The sequence below is a fragment of the Bos grunniens genome, chromosome 6, assembly GCF_055505025.1.
Source record: "Bos grunniens cultivar Pamir isolate PY7600 chromosome 6, Bosgru_T2T1.0, whole genome shotgun sequence".
NCBI lineage: Eukaryota > Metazoa > Chordata > Mammalia > Artiodactyla > Bovidae > Bos > Bos grunniens.
Genome location: NC_141170.1, coordinates 40,058,277 through 40,076,397, shown reverse-complemented (window position 1 = coordinate 40,076,397; position 18,121 = coordinate 40,058,277).

Sequence of the window (18,121 nt, the reverse complement as noted above, 5' to 3'; positions counted from 1 at the left end):
ATTTCTTTTGAAAGGGTCTTTTGAAGCACAATATTTTCATGACCACATATAATTTCCTGAAGCCTCTTCATAACAGGCTAAATGGTAGCTTTTATCTCGCTTTCTTGATACAATTTTTCACATGTCTATCACAGGTTTTAATTTTCTTTCAGCAACTTTATTTTTAAACTTCAAATAGTGGTAGAATTCTATGTCACTTCCAAACCATTGATCAGGCTATTATAAGTAACACTTCATTCTCCATCATGACTCTCTGCTACTTTACCTCACACTCACCACAGTTATAAATGAAAGAAGGGTCGGAGTGAGATCACTGAAATTGCTTTGAATATGGGTGAATAGTGACCTCTGCAAGGTAGAGCCAAAGCTTGCTGTTTGAGGATGGCAACAAATAAAGAGAACTGTTAATTGTAGGGTGCCAATGAATAAGTGAGCCAGAGTAAGTTAAATACTGAGGATCAATAAACAGGCCAGCAAGACTAAATAGATTTGGAAATACGTTTGAATTGAGTTCTAGATCCAAGAAGCTGCCACCATTATTATTTGATAGGGTCTGAAAAGTCCTGCCAATACAATAAGATAGTACATAATAAGTGGTTAAAAAAGAAAAAGATGGTCATTATTTACAAATAATATAGCTATTTGTTTGAAATTGCATCTCACATTAGAGTCCTGAAAAATAGTGGTTTAGAAAATTGGTGTTTATTGTTACTATTATTATTATTGCACATAAAGAATACCAGGGGTAGAATTTTACTATTGATGAGTTTTCCTGACATCATCAGAGAATGAAGCTTCTTCTGTTTTTTTTCTCCTTCTTCCTTAAGGTGTGATTGTTGTTAATGTTTTCAAAATAGCTACTGGACAGGAAGGATGAGGACAAAGGGAAAGAAAAAAAAAGAAAGATGATACTAGATGAGTCTGTCCTGCTCTTTAAATACTTTTTTTTTTTTCCTGGAAAGTTCATTTAAAAATTTCAGCTTATATAAACTGTGTCCCATGATCTTCTCTACTCTCCAAGTGAGACTGAAAAACAGCATTTAAAACTGCAGTGATATACCAAATAACATCAGAGATTTTTTAAGAAAAGAGAGGAGGATGACTATTGATTAGGAAAAAAAGATGGTCTCTGCCAGAATTAAACATTAGAAAACCAAAGAGAATAAACTGAAAACTCAAAAATAATGAGAACACTTACTATATGAATTATGGTTAAGACAGATACACAAAATCAAAATGCATTTTTATATGCCAGAAGTTGAAATATAGAAATAATAACAGGTACTATCCAAAATAAACTGCAAATACTTGAAAATTACTCTAAAAATTTCACAATACTTGTATGAAGCTCTTCACACAATTCTCTAGAGAAATGTAAGACCATGTTAGAATGATTAGAAACATGCCATGTTCTTGGATGAAAAATAGAATGTTTTCAAAATATTAATTATTTCAAAATTAGTTTATTAGCTTAGTATAAAGCTGATGAAATGCCAATTTCCCCCTCTTCAATTTGATTCTCAAAATTAATAGGAGAAATAATGACAGATTATTAAGATGGTTTTAAATTGTGACAAGGATGGATTTGCCTACAAAATATAAAAGCATGTTATCATGTTATAAAGACAAAATGATACAATTATGAAAATATCATAGTACTGAGTAAGCTTTAGAAACCAGATCAATAGAACAGAACAGGTTGTCATGAAACAAAGTAAAATATATGCATATATTGTATTTATCATATTCTATCATTTTCTTAGAATATAATAAGGGCTTCCCAGGTGGTGCTAAGATATCATTACAAACTATTAGGAATGAAGTACAGATTTTTCAACAAATATCTGAAAAAGCGTATGGTCAGGGAGGCCTGGCGTGCTGCGATTCATGGGGTCGCAAAGAATCGGACACGACTGAGCGACTGAACTGAACTGAAAGTTGGATAATCAAATCAGACCATCTTTCTATCCAAAACACCCAAACTCCAAATGAATTGAAGTATTGAAAGTAAAATACATAAAAAAAATAAATAACAAATGAATTTTAAAAATCTAAAAAAATAAAAAAAATAAAAATAAAAATCTACAAAATGCTGTTAATTTCACGATCTTAAATCAGAAAGGGCTTTTTGAGAAAACTGTGTCACAAAGAAAAGACTGATAAGTTTGTTAGATTAAAAATTTTGAAACTATCTTGATATTAAAATATCAATGCCATAGAAAACACTTGAATGTTCAGAAACATATTTGAAGTAAACATGAGAAAGAAAGAGGATATAGAGACATGATGACTGAAGACCAGACACTGGGAAATGGAGTCCAAGTTACAGAAAGAGCTGGCAAGGATTTTATTGATGTCATAGTATAATTAAGCACCACAACAATTTGTGGAAAAACCTTAATTTCAATTTATATAGGACTTGTAATTGGCAGGTTTTTAGACATTATTAATAGGTTTTCTCACTATGGACATATCCATGACATGTACATAATTTAATCACCCTGAATTATAGTAAATCATAGCTTAAATCTCATAAATTCTGATAGAACAATTCAGTGGCATTTGTCCTAATGTATATATGAAACATCAGGTGTACAAGCTTGTTCATCTGCTTTATTACCTCTCAAGTTCTGTTACTATGTTCTCCCCATTGGTGTATTTTAGCTTAGTATATTTTATTGCTTTGCTGCCATCCAAGAGATTTCTAGAGTTCTCATATTTCTGTTTATTCTTAAAGTGCCTATATTTTATTTTGACAACTATAAAATGTTTGCTAACTACTTGAAACTTATTACATTTTGGAAAAGAAAACCACCTTTAAATCAAATTGAATATGTATGGATCTTTAAAAGGTCTGACCTTATTTGAACAAATGTTACCTTAGCAGAACAGTTGATCTGAAGGAGAATCAATTATGATAAAAATCACTAACTTCAAAAGAGAAGTCTGGTCTTTGGAAATGACCATGAAATTATTTCTTTGAATTATAATAATGCACATGCCACTGGAAAAATGAAATATTTTTACCACAAAGAAGACATGGAAATGTATGTGAGAGAATTAATTATGTAATAATTAGTTTCTTGCTCTTTACTTTCATTAGTATTATTCATGGAATAAATAGACCATATATGCCAGAATGAGATCTTTTCTAATTAATGGCTTTATTTTGGTTAAAGTTAATTCAAGATCTAAACTGATCACTTTTCTGGATATATTATTTTTGAACATATTAGGGAATGAAATACTTCTTTCAAATAAGAGAACTATTTGTAGATATAACTGTAAAATAATATATCTTTACTATTGTTAAAACAGTGGCAAAAATTCTCATTTACTATGTTATCTTACTTGCTGAAAGTAAAACTGAGTCATATCCACACAAGCTAACATATTTAAGTGAAAATAAAAAGTTTATTTTAAACTGCATAAATATTTGTAATTAACCAAATATGTGGAGTTAAGAAAATAGGCTCTTAACTCATTGCTTATGTATTACACAAAATTTAACAGCAATTAAATGGTTGAACTTTCAATCTCTTCCACATTTCTAGCTTGTGTGAAAGTTGCTCAGTCATGTCTGACTCTTTGCAACCCCATGGACTGTAGCCTGCCAGGCTCCTCTGTCCTTGGAATTCTCCAGGCCAGAATATTGGAGTGGGTAGTCTTTCCCTTCTCCAGGGGATCTTCCCAACCCAGGGATCAAACCCAGGTCTCCCACATTGCAGGTGAATTCTTTACCATCTGAGCCTCAAGGAAAGCCCCATTCTAGCTTAAACACATTTTTATACACATATTTAAAATTTAGTAGATATTTTAATAAGTTAAATGAATTTGTCTTTTCAAAAACATACCTTGTTCATAGGAAAATGCCTTTTCCTTTAAGGGAAGATATAGGTGCATATAATACTCACAGCTTGTGGGGCATAGACTGTTAGAGTTTTATGATTATGAGTTTGAAATGATTAAATGAAAGCCATTCCTAAATTTCTGTAGTTTGAAGACTGATAAGAAGGCAATTTAATGGGCTTTCAAAAGAAATGTTATGATGTCCCTGTTTGGCCAGTGTAGTTGTATTTCCTGCTTTAGACCTTGAATTAGTTTGCTAGGGTTTCCATAACAAAGTAGCATTTACTGTGTTGTTTGCCTTGGAAATGAACAGAGATCATTCTGTTGTTTTTAAGATTGCATCCTAGTACTGCATTTTGGACTTTTGTTGACTATGATGGCTACTCCATTTCTTCTAAGGGATTCTTGCCCACAGTAGTAGATATAATGGTTATCTGAGTTAAATTCACCCATTCCAGTCCATTTTAGTTCACTGATTCCTAGAGTTCAAGAGTGTCGATGTTTACTCTTGCCATCTCCTGTTTGACCACTTTGAATTTGCCTTTATTCATGGACCTAACATTCCAGGTTTCTATGCAATATTGCTCTTTACAGCATTGGACTTTACTTCCATCACCAGTCATATCCACAACTGGGTATTGTTTTTGCTTTGGCTCCATCTCCTCATTCTTTTTGGAGTTATTTCTCCACTGATCTCCAGTAGCATATTGGGTACCTACCAACTTGGGAAGTTCATCTGTCAGTGTCCTATCTTTTTGCCTTTCCATATTGTTCATGAAATTCTCAAGGCAAGAATACTGAAGCGGTTTGCATTCCCTTCACCAATTAATCACGTTTTGTCAGAACTCTCAGCCATGACCCACCCATCTTGGGTGGCCCTACACAGCATGGCTCATAGTTTCATTGAGTTAGATAGGCTGTGATCCATGTGATCAGATTAGTTAGTTTTTTTGTGTGTGTGCTTGTGGTTTTCAGTCTGTCTGCCCTCTGATGGAGAAGGATAAGAGGCTTATGGAAACTTCCTGATGGGAGAGACTGACAGGGGGAAACTGGGTCTTTGTTCTGATGGATGGGACCATGCTCAGTAAATCTTTAATCCAATTTTCTGATAAAGGGTGGGACTGTGTTCCCTCCCTCTTATTTGAACTGAGACCAAACTATGGTGGAGGGAATGGAGATAATGGAAACCTCCTTCAAAAGGTCTCATGTGCCCACTTCTACACTCAGTGCTTCCAACCCTGCAGCAGGCCATCACCAACCCACACCTTCACCAGAGACTCCTGGACACTCACAGGCAAGAAGTTGAAGTTGGACAGATCTATGAAGACCTATAAGAACTTCTAGAACTAACACACAAAAAAGATGTCTTTTTCATTATAGGGGACTTGAATGCAAAAGTAAGACATCAAGAAATATCTGGAGTAACAGGCAAATTTGGCCTTGGGGTATGGAATGAAGCAGGGCAAAGGCTATTAGAGTTTTGCCAAGAGAACACACTGGTCGTAGCAAACACCATTTTTTCAACAGAAGAAAAGACTCTACACATTACCAAATGGTCAATGCCGAAATCAAATTGATTATATTCTTTGCAGCCAAAGATGGAGAAGCACTATACAGTCAGCAAAAACAAGACTGGGAGCTGACTGTGGCTCAGATCATGAACTCCTCATTGCCAAATTCAGATTTAAATTGAAGAAAGTAGGGGAAACCAGTACACCATTCAGGTATGACATAAATCCTTTGTGATTATACAGTGGGAGTAACAAATACATTCAAAGGATTAGATCTGATAGTCAGCATGCCTAAAGAACTATGGATGGAGGTTCCTGATATTGTACAGGAGGTGGTGATCAAGATCATCCCAAAGAAAAAGAAATGTACAAAGGCAAAATGGTTTTCTGAGGAGGCCTTACAAATAGCTATGAAGTGAAGAGAAGTGAAAGGCAAAGGAGAAAGGGAAAGATATAGCCATGTGAATGCAGAGTTCCAAAGAACAGCAAGGAGAGATAAAAAAACTTCCTCAGTGATCAATGCAAAGAAATAGAGGAAAACAACAGAATGGGAAAGACTAGAGATCTCTTCAAGGAAATTATAGATACCAGGGGAACATTTATGCAAAGATGGGCTCAATAAAGGACAGAAACAGTATGGACCTAACAGAAGCAGAAGATTTTAAGAAGAGCTGGCAAGAATACACAGAAAAACTATACAAAAAAGATCTTCATGACCCAAATAATCACAATGGTGTGATCACTCACCTGGAGCCAGGCATCTTGGAATGTGAAGTCAGGTGGCCTTAGGAAGCATCACTATGAACAAAGATAGTGGAGGTGATGGAATTCCAGTTAAGCCATTTCAAATCCTAAAAGATGATGCTGTGAAAGTGTTACACTCAATATGCCAGCAAATTTGGAAGACTCAGCAATGGCCACAGGACTAGAAAAAGTCAGTTTTCATTCCAGTCCCGAAGAAAGGCAATGGCAAGGAATGCTCAAACTACTGTACATTTGCATTCATCTCACATGCTAGGAAAGTAAGCTCAAAATTCTCCAAGCTAGGCTTCAACAGTACATGTATTGTGAACATCCAGATGTTCAAGCTGGTTTTAGAAAAGGCAGAAGAATCAGAGATCAAATTGTCAACATCTGGTGGATCATCAAAATAGCAAGTAGTTCCAGAAAAACATCTACTTCTGCTTTGTTGACTATGCCAAAACCTTTGACTGTGTGGTTCACAGCAAACTGTGGAAAATTCTGAAAGAGATGGGACTATCAGACCACTTGACCTGCCTCCTGAGAAATCTGTATGCATGTCAAGAAGCAATAGTTAGAACTGAACATGAAACAACAGACTGATTCCAAATCGGGAAAGAGGGTATGTCAAGGCTGTATATTGTCACCCTGCTTATTTAACTTACATGCAGAGTACATCATGAGAAACACTGGGCTGGATTAAGCACAAGCTGGAATCAAGATTGCCAGGAGGAATATCAATAACCTCAGATATGCAGATGACACCACACTTAAGGCAGAAAGTGAAGAAGAACTAAAGAGCCTCCTGATGAAAGCGAAAGAGGAGAGTGAAAAAGTTGGCTTAACGCTCAACATTCAGAAAACTAAGATCATGGCATCTGGTCTCATCATGTAATAGGAAATAGATGGGGAAACAGTGGAAACAGTGACAGATTTTATTTTGGGGGGCTCCAAAATCACTGCAGATGGTGACTGCAGTCATGAAATTAATAGACGTTGCAAAGTAACTCTTTGCAACCCCATGGACTGCAACCCCATCAGGCTCTTCTGTCTATGGGATTTTTCAGAATACTGGAGTCTATTTCCATTTCCTTCTCCAGGTGATCTTCCCAAACCAGAGACAGAACCCAGGTTTCCTGCATTGCAGGCAGATTCTTTACCACTGAGCCACCTGGGAATTGTATAAATGAGATTAAACTCATAACTAAAAATGAATTGAAAGCTTTTATTTTCTGAGTCAGAATACAGGATTTAAGGACTGCCCAATATGTCACTTGGTGACAGGAAGCAATAACACCTCAGGATAGCTTTGAATGCATACTAAGGAGGAAAGAATATTGGTTCCTGAATTACATGCAGGTCTCCATTGTTTAATTAATGCTTGTGTATGTGCTCAGTCACTCAGTCATGCCTGACTTTCTGCAATTCTATGGACTGTAGACCTCCAGGCTCATCTGTCCATGGGATTCTCCAGCAAGAATACTGAAGTGGGTTGCCATTTCCTTCTTCAGGGGATCTTCCTGGGTAGCCCTAGATGATTCCAAGTGGCCCAGTGGTAAAGAATCTACCTGCAAATGCAGGAGACCTAAGAGACATGGGTTTGATCCCTGGATGAGGAAATGGTTAAACAAAATTAAATTCTGCTGAAGTCTCTGGCATTATGAAGGTATTCTTGTAGGGCTCCCTTCTTGCTGGATTGTCCCAGAAACCTGACAGGGTTTCAAAAGGTAGAAAGTCCACTTTATACATGTTTGTGGATTTGGATTTACCTTTCTGTGTTTCTCTAAGTTATTGTGACAACTTCCATGTTTTTCCATGGTTGAGTCTTCACTATATGCAGTGCATGAAATTTGTCTAGGATCTAGTTCCCAGGAGAAGCTAACATGACCCCTTGAGGGTGAAGAATTGTACTTGTTTATGTTATTATCCGGGAGAAGGCAATGGCACCCCACTCCAGTACTGTTGCCGGGAAAATCCCATGGATGGAGGAGCCTGGTGGGCTGCAGTCCATGGGGTCGCTAAGAGTCAGACACGACTGAGTGACTTCACTTTCACTTTCCACTTTCATGCATTGGAGCAGGAAATGGCAACCCCATCCAGTGTTCTTGCCTAGAGAATCCTATGGACAGAGAAGCCTGGTAGGCTGCAGTCCATGGGGTCGCACAGAGTCGGACACGACTGAAGCGACTTGGCAGCAGGCAGCAGCAGCATGTTATTATCCACTCAGAAAAGTTCAGGTAGATTACAGCCTGTTGTCTTCTGTGATGTTTAACAATATGCTTAGACATCATTGACTACACTAAAGCCTTTGATTGTGGGGATTGCAGCAAACTGTGGAAAATTATTAAAGAGATGGGAATACCAGATCACCTTAACTCTCTCCTGAAAAACCTGTGTGCAGGTCTAGAAGCCACGGAACAATGGATTGGCTCAAAATTAGGAAAGGAGTGAAAGTGCTATGCTCAATATGCCAGCAAATTTGGAAAACTCAGCAGTGGCCACAGGGCTGGAAAAGGTCAATTTTCATTCCAATCCCAAAGAAAGGTGATGCCAAGGAATGCTCAAACTACCACACAGTTGCACTCTTCTCACACACTAATAAAGTAATGCTCAAAATTCTCCAAGCCAGGCTTTAGCAATACGTGAACTGTGAACTTCCAGATGTTCAAGCTGGTTTTAGAAAAGGCAGAGGAATCAGAGGTCAAGTTGCCAACATCCGCTGGGTCATGGAAAAAGCAAGAGAGTTCCAGAAAACCATCTATTTCTGCTTTATAGACTATGCCAAAGTCTTTGACTGTGTGGATCACAATAAACTGTGGAAAATTCTGAAAGAGATGGGAATACCAGACCACCTGACCTGCCTCTTGAGAAACCTATATGCAGGTCAGGAAGCAACAGTTAGAACTAGACATGGAACAACAGACTGGTTCCAAATAGGAAAAGGGGTTCGTCAAGGCTGTATATTGTCACCCTGCTTATTTAACTTATATACAGAGTATATCATGAGAAACGCTGGACTGGAAGAAGCACAAGCTTGAATCAAGTTTGCCAGGAGAAATATCAATAACCTCAGATATGCAGATGACACCACCCTTATGGAAGAAAGTGAAGAGGAACTAAAAAGCCTCTTGATGAAGGTGAAAGAGGAGAGTCAAAAAGTTTACTTAAAGCTCAATATTCAGAAAACTAAGATCATGGCATCTGGTCCCATCACTTCATGGGAAATAGATGGGGAAACAGTGGAAACAGTGTCAGGCTTTATTTTTTTGGGCTCCAAAATCTCTGCAGATAGTGACTGCAGCCATGAAATTAAAAGATGCCTACTCCTTGGAAGGAAACTTATGACTAACCTAGATAGCATATTCAGAAGAAGAGACATTACTTTGTCAACAAATGTCCATATCTAGTCAAGGCTATGGTTTTTCCAGTGGTCATGTACGGATGTGAGAGTTGTACTGTGAAGAAAGCTGAGCACCAAAAAATTGATGCTTTTGAACTGTGGTGTTGGAGAAGACCCTTGAGAGTCCCTTGGACTGCAAGGAGATCCAACTAGTCCATCCTAAACATCAGTCCTGGGTGTTCATTGGAAGGACTGATGCTAAAGCTGAAACTCCAATACTTTGGCCACCTCATGGAATGAGTTGACTCATTGGAAAAGACTCTGATGCTGGGAGGGATTGCGGGCAGGAGGAGAAGGGGACAACAGAAGATGAGATGGCTGTATGGCATCACTTAACTTGATGGACATGAGTTTGAGTGAACTCCGGGAGTTGGTGATGGACAGGGAGGTCTGGCGTGCTGCAATTCATGGGATGGCAAAGAACTGGACACAACTGAGTGAATGAACTGAACTGAACTGATGTCAAGGCTGTATATTGTCATCCTGCTTATTTAACTTCTATGTAGATTACATCATATGAAATGCTGGGCTAGATGAAGCACAAGCTGGAATCAAGATTGCTGGGAGAAGTACAAACAACAAGTATGCAGATGATACTACTCTAATGGCAGAAAGCAAAGAAGAACTAAAGAGCTTCTAGATGAGGGCAAAAGAGGAGAGTGAAAATGGTCAGCATTCGAAAAATTAAGATCATGGCATCCAGTCCCATTACTTCATAGCAAATAGATGGGGAAAAATTGGAAACAGTGACACATTTTTATTTCCTTGTGCACCAAAATCTCTGCAGATGGTGACTGTAGCCACAAAATTCAAAGATGCTTGCTCTTTGGAAGAAAAGCTATGACAAACCTAGACAGTGTATTAAAAAGCAGAGACATCACTTTGCTGACAAAGGTGCAAGTAGTCAAAAGTATAGTTTTTCCAGTAGTCATGCATGGGTATTAGGGTTGGATCATAAAAAAGGCTGAGTGCTGAAGAATTGATGCTTATGGATTGTGGTGTTGGAGAAGATTCTTGAGAGTCCCTTGAACAGCAAAGAGATCAAACCAGTCAGTCCTAAAGGAAATCAATCCTGATTATTCATTGGAAGCACTGACACTGAAGCTGAAGCTCCAGTACTTTGGCCACCTGATATAAACAGCTGACTCATTGGAAAAGACCCTGATGCTGGGAAAGATTGAGTGAATGAGGAGAAGGGGACAACAGAGCATGCTATGATAAGATGGCATCATCGACTCAATGGACACGAGTTTGAGCAAACTCCAAGAGATGGTGAAGGGTAGTCCATGGGTGTGCTCTAGTCCATGGGTTGCTATAGGCCATGGGGTTGCAAAGTGTCAGACATGACTTAGCAACTGAACAACAACAACATAGATATCATTTTCATTCACCCTGCCATCTTTCAGGTGCTATACCAGAGAGTCCAGCAAGATGCTTTTATTGCTGCCATCCATCCTAGAAGATCAGACAGATTTCAGTTGGCTGCCATTCAAGGATGGCAGTCAGTAACCCTGATTCCCTCCTGAAGAGGTACAGTCTTGTCAGTCCTGCCCTAGGTTTCCCATCCCCCTCCACTGCTAGTAGATATTCATAGATAAAGATGCAGAAATAAATTACAGCTCTCTTGGTCCTCAATGAATCACTCTACTACATCAACTTTTTAAAGAACTGGAGCTTGATTTCTTTCCTTTCAACAAATACATTTGCAAATAGTAATAAGGTCCTTAAAAAAAGTATACATCCTATTGTAGACAGTCTGGGGCCAACTACAACTGGACCCAACTTGTAATAGGAAGTAACGATTTGAAACTTTTATAAAGAAATCCATACCAGATCAGAATAGAAAGAATAATCTTAACAACACTATTTAAAGATCATTAAGTTTCCTTACTGAGAAAGTGAAAAAGATTGAGAAATTTCTAAACATCACATTCACATATGCATAGTATTCTAAATTTTGTTATCTCATTATGTGATCATAATCCATTCACTTTCAATAAACACTTTTATCATCTTCATAAAATGATGTTAAAAAATTGTTGGTTTAGGAAGTGGCCATCCTGCAGGGGTGAAATCCATTTGATACATTGTCTTGGTTGAAGTATATTAAAAAAATCTGGCCTCACAGATATCAAATTAAAGAATGGAGAACCCCAGACAACCTTGGACCACATTTTGAAATTCACTGATGTGCAGGAAATTCAAAATAATTAAGATTAGGAATTAAAGGATTGCCTTCATTTAGAATGGGAAAGAATAAAAGCAGGAGGAAAAAAAAGAGAATCACAGCAGGAAAAAAAAAAAAAGGCAGAAAAAATATAATCAGAAATGAAAAAGAAAGTACTCACTAGATCCTCATAAATCACATAATTATTCCTTTTCTGTTCATCTGATGGCTCCACCCCACCTCCCCGCCTTCCCAAATAAGGCAAGCCCAGGCAGCTCTCAGTGAAAATCCAACAGCAAGTCAAAAAGCAAACTGTATTAAACTTTTGTACCTAAAATTAGAAGAAATGGAGAATCAAAATATATTACAGAATAATGTATTCAAGAGGTTAAATTACACCTGGTGTCAACATAATGGCAAAATACATTCCATGGTTATAATTGTCTATATTAAGCTAGAAAACTTAATTATGACTGGCAGATGAATTTTTATGCTGAAGCAAGTGTATTTGTAAAAATATTAAAAATGCTAGGGAAGGTAGATAGCTATCTAAATTTGCATCTGATTTATTAAATATTAAATACTTTGGAAAGATGGGATGAATTTGCACTAAAACCTAATTAATCTTGATTAAACACATAAAAGTCTTCAGCATTGATAAAATTGATCTGAGGAGTTAGAACCAGGACCAATACATAAAGTACTCTGGTAAGCAATATTCTCTAAGCAACAATTAGTTCCTTTTCAGCCCCTCAGATATTTGCTGTATTATAAGCTCAACACAAGAATTAGGAGTACAGAAAACAGGAACTAATTAAGCAAAACTAAGTATAAACAATTTATAAAGAAACTATTGGGGTTGGAGTGGCTGAAGTGTATCATGGATATTATGTGTACAACATAACTTTATTTATAAGAGTTTTCATAGCTTTTAAAAGGAAACAGAATATTATAGTTTAGAAGGGGGGAAACCCTAGGAAAAATTTGCAGTGTTCTATTCTCTATGTTTTCAGATATTTTCCAGAAAGAAATGATAACCAAAATAGCAAAACACATTTACCAAACCTCCATATTCTTTACATTGTAGACAGTGAGGTAGAGAAAAACGATAAACAGGGAAAATAGTAATATATTAGAAGACAATATCTTAAAGGGGAAGGAAGCAAACAGAACAGTGTTCTTGAAATATTGCATGCCACTAATGCATTTGTTTCTTTCTTCAAAATTTCTGTACTCTGAGAACCTCTTATAAAATTCATCATTTTTTGTGTGTGTGTGTGTGATGGCAGCAGCAGAAGAGCAATTGAGTGGTCACATTCTGATTGTCTTCAGTAACACACAAATAACATTAACACACAATCCTTGGTCTAAGGCAACCGACTATGATGTACCAGAAAACACTAATCAATCAGAATTTGAATTCCCTTTATTCTGACAAGGTTTCCTAATCTAAGTCATCAAAAGTAGTTTAAAACTCAGTAGTCTTGCCACCCTGTTTGTAATAGAACAGGTACATACCTCAGCTGCTGTCTTTTCCTTTATTGAAAAACTGACAAAGCATTACCAAATATGTCTGCCTGAAATATTTGAGGCTAAGTACAAAACATCAAGATACATGATAATAAATCCATCTGTGATGATGTGCAGTGAAAAAAATTATCCATAAAACTGTCAAAGGCCAACAAAGCAAAACCTCCCCCAACTTGGAGAGCAGTATTGAAGTTAGAAAAATAATTTTGCCCAGAAGGCAAAAACTTAATGGAAAATAAAGGCTGCAGGGTGACATGACTTCTACTCTTTCCATGAGGAGCTAAAACCTGGATAATATAGGCAAGTTGCTAAGTCTCTCCAGACTTTCCTGCACACATTTAGAAAATAAGGAGGCAGACTGGAATGATTTCCAGGGTTCTTTTCAAAGTCTTATGAATTTTTAGTGGTTTACAATTATTAGGAAGAAGAAAAGAAAATTTGGATTCTTAACAATCCTCAGTTGAAAATGAAGTTTTCTTTTTTAACTCCTAGGGATTATAATTGAAATACAATGGCCACAACTCTCTATACATGTATTTTTTGCAGCTTATTTTTCTAACACTTTATGAAGAAAATAAAATGAGCTAGATGTATGCAGATGTATTTCTAGTTAACTGATTTTCCTTTCCTATTATAGGGAGTTTGCCTTCTTTGTTATGTGATTAACAGCCACCAGTTTAAAATAAATGCTCAGCCTGGACAACTGGACACCTATTCCCATACCCAACACAGAAAGCAGCTTAACCCAATAGATGTAACTTCTGTGTTGTTCCATCCTGTCCTAGTATGTTCCATTTCTATTTAAAGTTGGAATTTAAAATATCAAAATGGATCTCTAGGGCAAAATCTGCAGATAAAATTTCCCATTTTAATTAATGTACTGGATGATGAAATACTTAATATATATGAGAAATGCTGATTAATATTAATTTGATATATTTTTTGCCTTCCTATAAAGACTTGTACTGAGATAGGGTGAGTTTTGAGACAATACTATCCCTTACCTTTTATTATTTGGATTTTCTTTATTAGGCACTTTTTGGAGATATATTACCTGAAAATATAATATGATTAGTGGAGAAGGAAGATTAGTGAATGAGTGCCAGACTAGACGTGGTCTCCTATAGGAAACTGACAAGCCCTTGTTTTTCTGTGCAACAGCTGTTGAAACAAAGAGCACCCTAGGTTGTTTGCAATTCCCCATTTCATTGTGTGAATAAAAATTAGCTTTTCCAGGTCATCATTCTTTGGGGACTCTTCTTGTTCTATGTTGAAACTCTCTAGTTGCCACTTGAGATGGAGTGAACTCAATCCTGTGGATCCGTGCTGTTTATTGCTTACATAGTTGCGTGCAACTTGACCTTTGAGTTAGGCACTCAACCTAGTTTTGAGGGGAATTAGTACCTTCTAACATGACACAGAGAACAGACAATTATTAGTGGTCAGACCTGAAATTGAATCCCAGTTCCAAACCATACTAATACTTCCATTACCAAAAATAAAAATCATGATAATAAGAGTTAATGTGAATTGTTTTAGGCAAGTGCAAAATGCTTTACATGTTTTTCAATTAATATTTGCAATAATCCATGGAGGCAAGTACTGTTGTTCCTTGGTATCTTCAGGGGGATTGGTTCCAGGACACCCGCTGATACCCAAATCCAGTTGCTTGAGTCGCTCATATAAAACAGCATAGTGAAGTGAGCACTTGGCATCCATGGATGTGGAACCCCTGGATACAGGAGGGCCAGCTGTATTATTATTAGTACAGAGAGATTAAATAATTTGTTCAAATTGAAAATGGTCATTTACATGTAGGTTTTTACCTTAAATTATCTTGTTCCTAGCCACTATGTGTGACAGTGTTACTGTTTTCCTTAGAGTCCTAGATTAGTTTCCTTGTGTAAAATAGGAATAATAATGTTTCCTTCTTATCATATATATGAATGCAATATACATATATATTCATACAGACATATCTATGTCTGTCTCCTATTTCTGTCTCTTCATCTCTTTTTCTCTATCTCATCATACAGCACAAAGCCTAATCAATAATAGGTTCTTAAAAAGCAGAAGCTCATCTTTTCTTTGCTTGTGCAAGGTGCCTACTCTAATGTTGAACTGAACCCAGAGAAGAAAGCAAGAACTTGGTATGCATCAGTGACAGACACATTTGGTTCAATGTAGGTCTGACAAATTCATTGAATTTACTGACGGCAAAATCATGTCTGATCTTTTCTGATTCCTCACACAGTGGCTAGGCTATAAAAATATCACTACCAGCCACTTATGAATTACTACATATTCATAATTTTTATTCATACTAATAATGCAAAACTATTACTTTTTAAATATAGATTTATTTTTATTATTATCACTTCTTTTTATAGATAGAGTGACAGTTACAGAGATGAAATGATACAGAAAGTGACAGTAAAGATTGTTGTCACTTAGTTCTTAAGTTGTGTCCAACTCTTTGCAACCACATAAACTATAACCCGCCAGGCTCCTCTGTCCATGGAATTTCTCAGGCAAGAAAATTTGGAGTGGGTTGCCATTACCTTCTCCAGGCAGTAAGGCTATGTTAGTACAACTACAAACCTCATGATTTTTCCTGTAAATCAGATCTCCTCTGTGGCAGACAGATCCTAGGGTAGCCCCCAGGATTCCCTGCCCCAGGTGTGCATGTGCTTTGAGTGTCAGTGGGACATGTGATTTGCCATATCAATAGAATATGGCAAACATTAAGAGATTTTGCAGATGTAAAAAAGGTCATATATCAGTTGATTTTGCATTAATCAAAAGAGAGCTTATCTTGGGTGAACCGGACTTAATCATACAAAAATGCTTAAAATAAGGATGGGGCCCTCCCTGAGGTGAATGATTCTATTGTGGACTTCATGAACTAGGCAGCCATATTAGATAAACCTACATGGCAAGGAACTGTGGATATCCTTTAAGTGCAGTCTCTAACCAAGTGCCAGAAAAAAAGCTGAGACCCTCAGTCATACAGCTGCAAGGAAATGAATTCTGTCAACAACTTATATTAGGTTGCAAGTCGATTCTTTGGGGAAGGCAATGGCAGCCCACTCCAGTACTCTTGCCTGGAAAATCCCATGGGCGGAGGAGCCTGGTAGGCTGCAGTCTATGGGGTCGCTAAGAGTCGGACACGACTGAGTGACTTCACTTTCACTTTTCATTTTCATGCATTGGAGAAGGAAATGGCAACCCACTCCAGTGTTCTTGCCTGGAGAATCCCAGGGACGGGGGAGCCTGGTGGGCTGACGTCTATGGGGTCGCGCAGAGTCGGACACGACTAAAGCAACTTAGCAGCAGCAGTAGATTCTTTCCCAGTCAAGATTGAAGATGAGAACACAGCCTAGTTGAAACATTCATTGCAGCCATGTGAATTCCTGAGTAGAGGACCTAACTAAGCTGTGCTCAGTCTTAAGGTACATATAAAGTGTGAAATAATAATGTGTGTTAGTTTAAGTTACTAAGTGAAAGTGAAGTCGTTCAGTCGTGTCCGACTCTTTGCGACCCCATGGAGTGTAGCCTACAACGCTCCTCTGTCCATGGGATTTTCCAGGCAAGAGTACTGGAGTGGGTTGACATTTCTTTCTCCAGAGGATCTTCCCAACCCAGGGATCAAACCTGGGTCTCCTGCATTGTAGGCAGATGCTTTACCATCTGAGCCACCAGGGAAGTCTAAATTTGCAGTAATTTGTTGCACAGCAATAGAAAACTGTAGCAATATAAGAAATATTCAACTAATATTTGTGGAGTATTTTCTATGTGCAAAGTACTGTGCTGAGGCCATATTAAGTGCAGATAAAGTTGTTTTCTCAAATTATTGTTCTCCAGAAAATTACAGCTACAATAGTAGAATAACACTGGCATCCTGGTATCATTTGACTTCTAGGACACTTTATTAGTCTTTATTCATAGTCCTGTTAATCAGAACATGATAGTCAGGCATGTAGTAGCATGTATTGCTTGAATTTTGATAAGAATTGGGCTAAGAAAAATATTTTTGAATGTAAGGACATTAATTTGGACTTGAGTTCTTTTCTAAGTTCATATGAAAAGATGATATTTAAAGTTAGCTAAATTAAATAGATATTTTTTATGATAACTTCAGGTTCCATTTGAAGGTTATAGATATTTTGAATTTGTTTGTAGTTAAGTATCAGTATTTATGACCGTAGTTAAGTCTTATTGTCCCCTGAATTAGATTAGCATAGTTCCTAAATTAAGGGAATACAAACAGATGATATAAATTCAATACTAATTTACATAAATTTTATTGAAAGAATGTTCTTTGGATTCTAATCATGGAAATCTTGGGGAGAAAAAAAAATTCCAAATTCAGTTCAAAGGTGTACTGCTGCTAAGTCACTTCAGTCATGTCCGACTCTTAGCGACCCCATGGACTGCAGCCTACCAGGCTCCTCTGCCCATGGGATTTTCCAGGCAAGAGTACTGGAGTGGGGTGCCATTGCCTTCTCCTCAAAGGTGTACAATGTTAAATAAATATGTTCTTATTGTGATCTACATTTGTATTTCTTAACTGCCATAGGATTTTCAACATTGACTTTCATTCAAGTTTTTTTGCATACTATAAAAATCAGTTAAGCTGTATAGGTGCTTCTTATGTTAGAGGGCACAATTTAAACTCCAGAGAAAATCTCCTAATTCCTATATAGGATGATTTTAGATCTTGGGCTTTCAAGAAAGAACCATAGAAGATATTTTCTTAAACTTTGTTAATCTCAAAATAAACAGCTGTTGCAGGAAATATCCATGTTTTGGTCTTTTCTGAAACTCAGGTACCATCCAGATAATATTAAACATCAGTATACTCACATTGTTTATAAATTAAGTGTTCAGTCACTCAGTAGTGTCTGACTCTTTGCAGCCCCA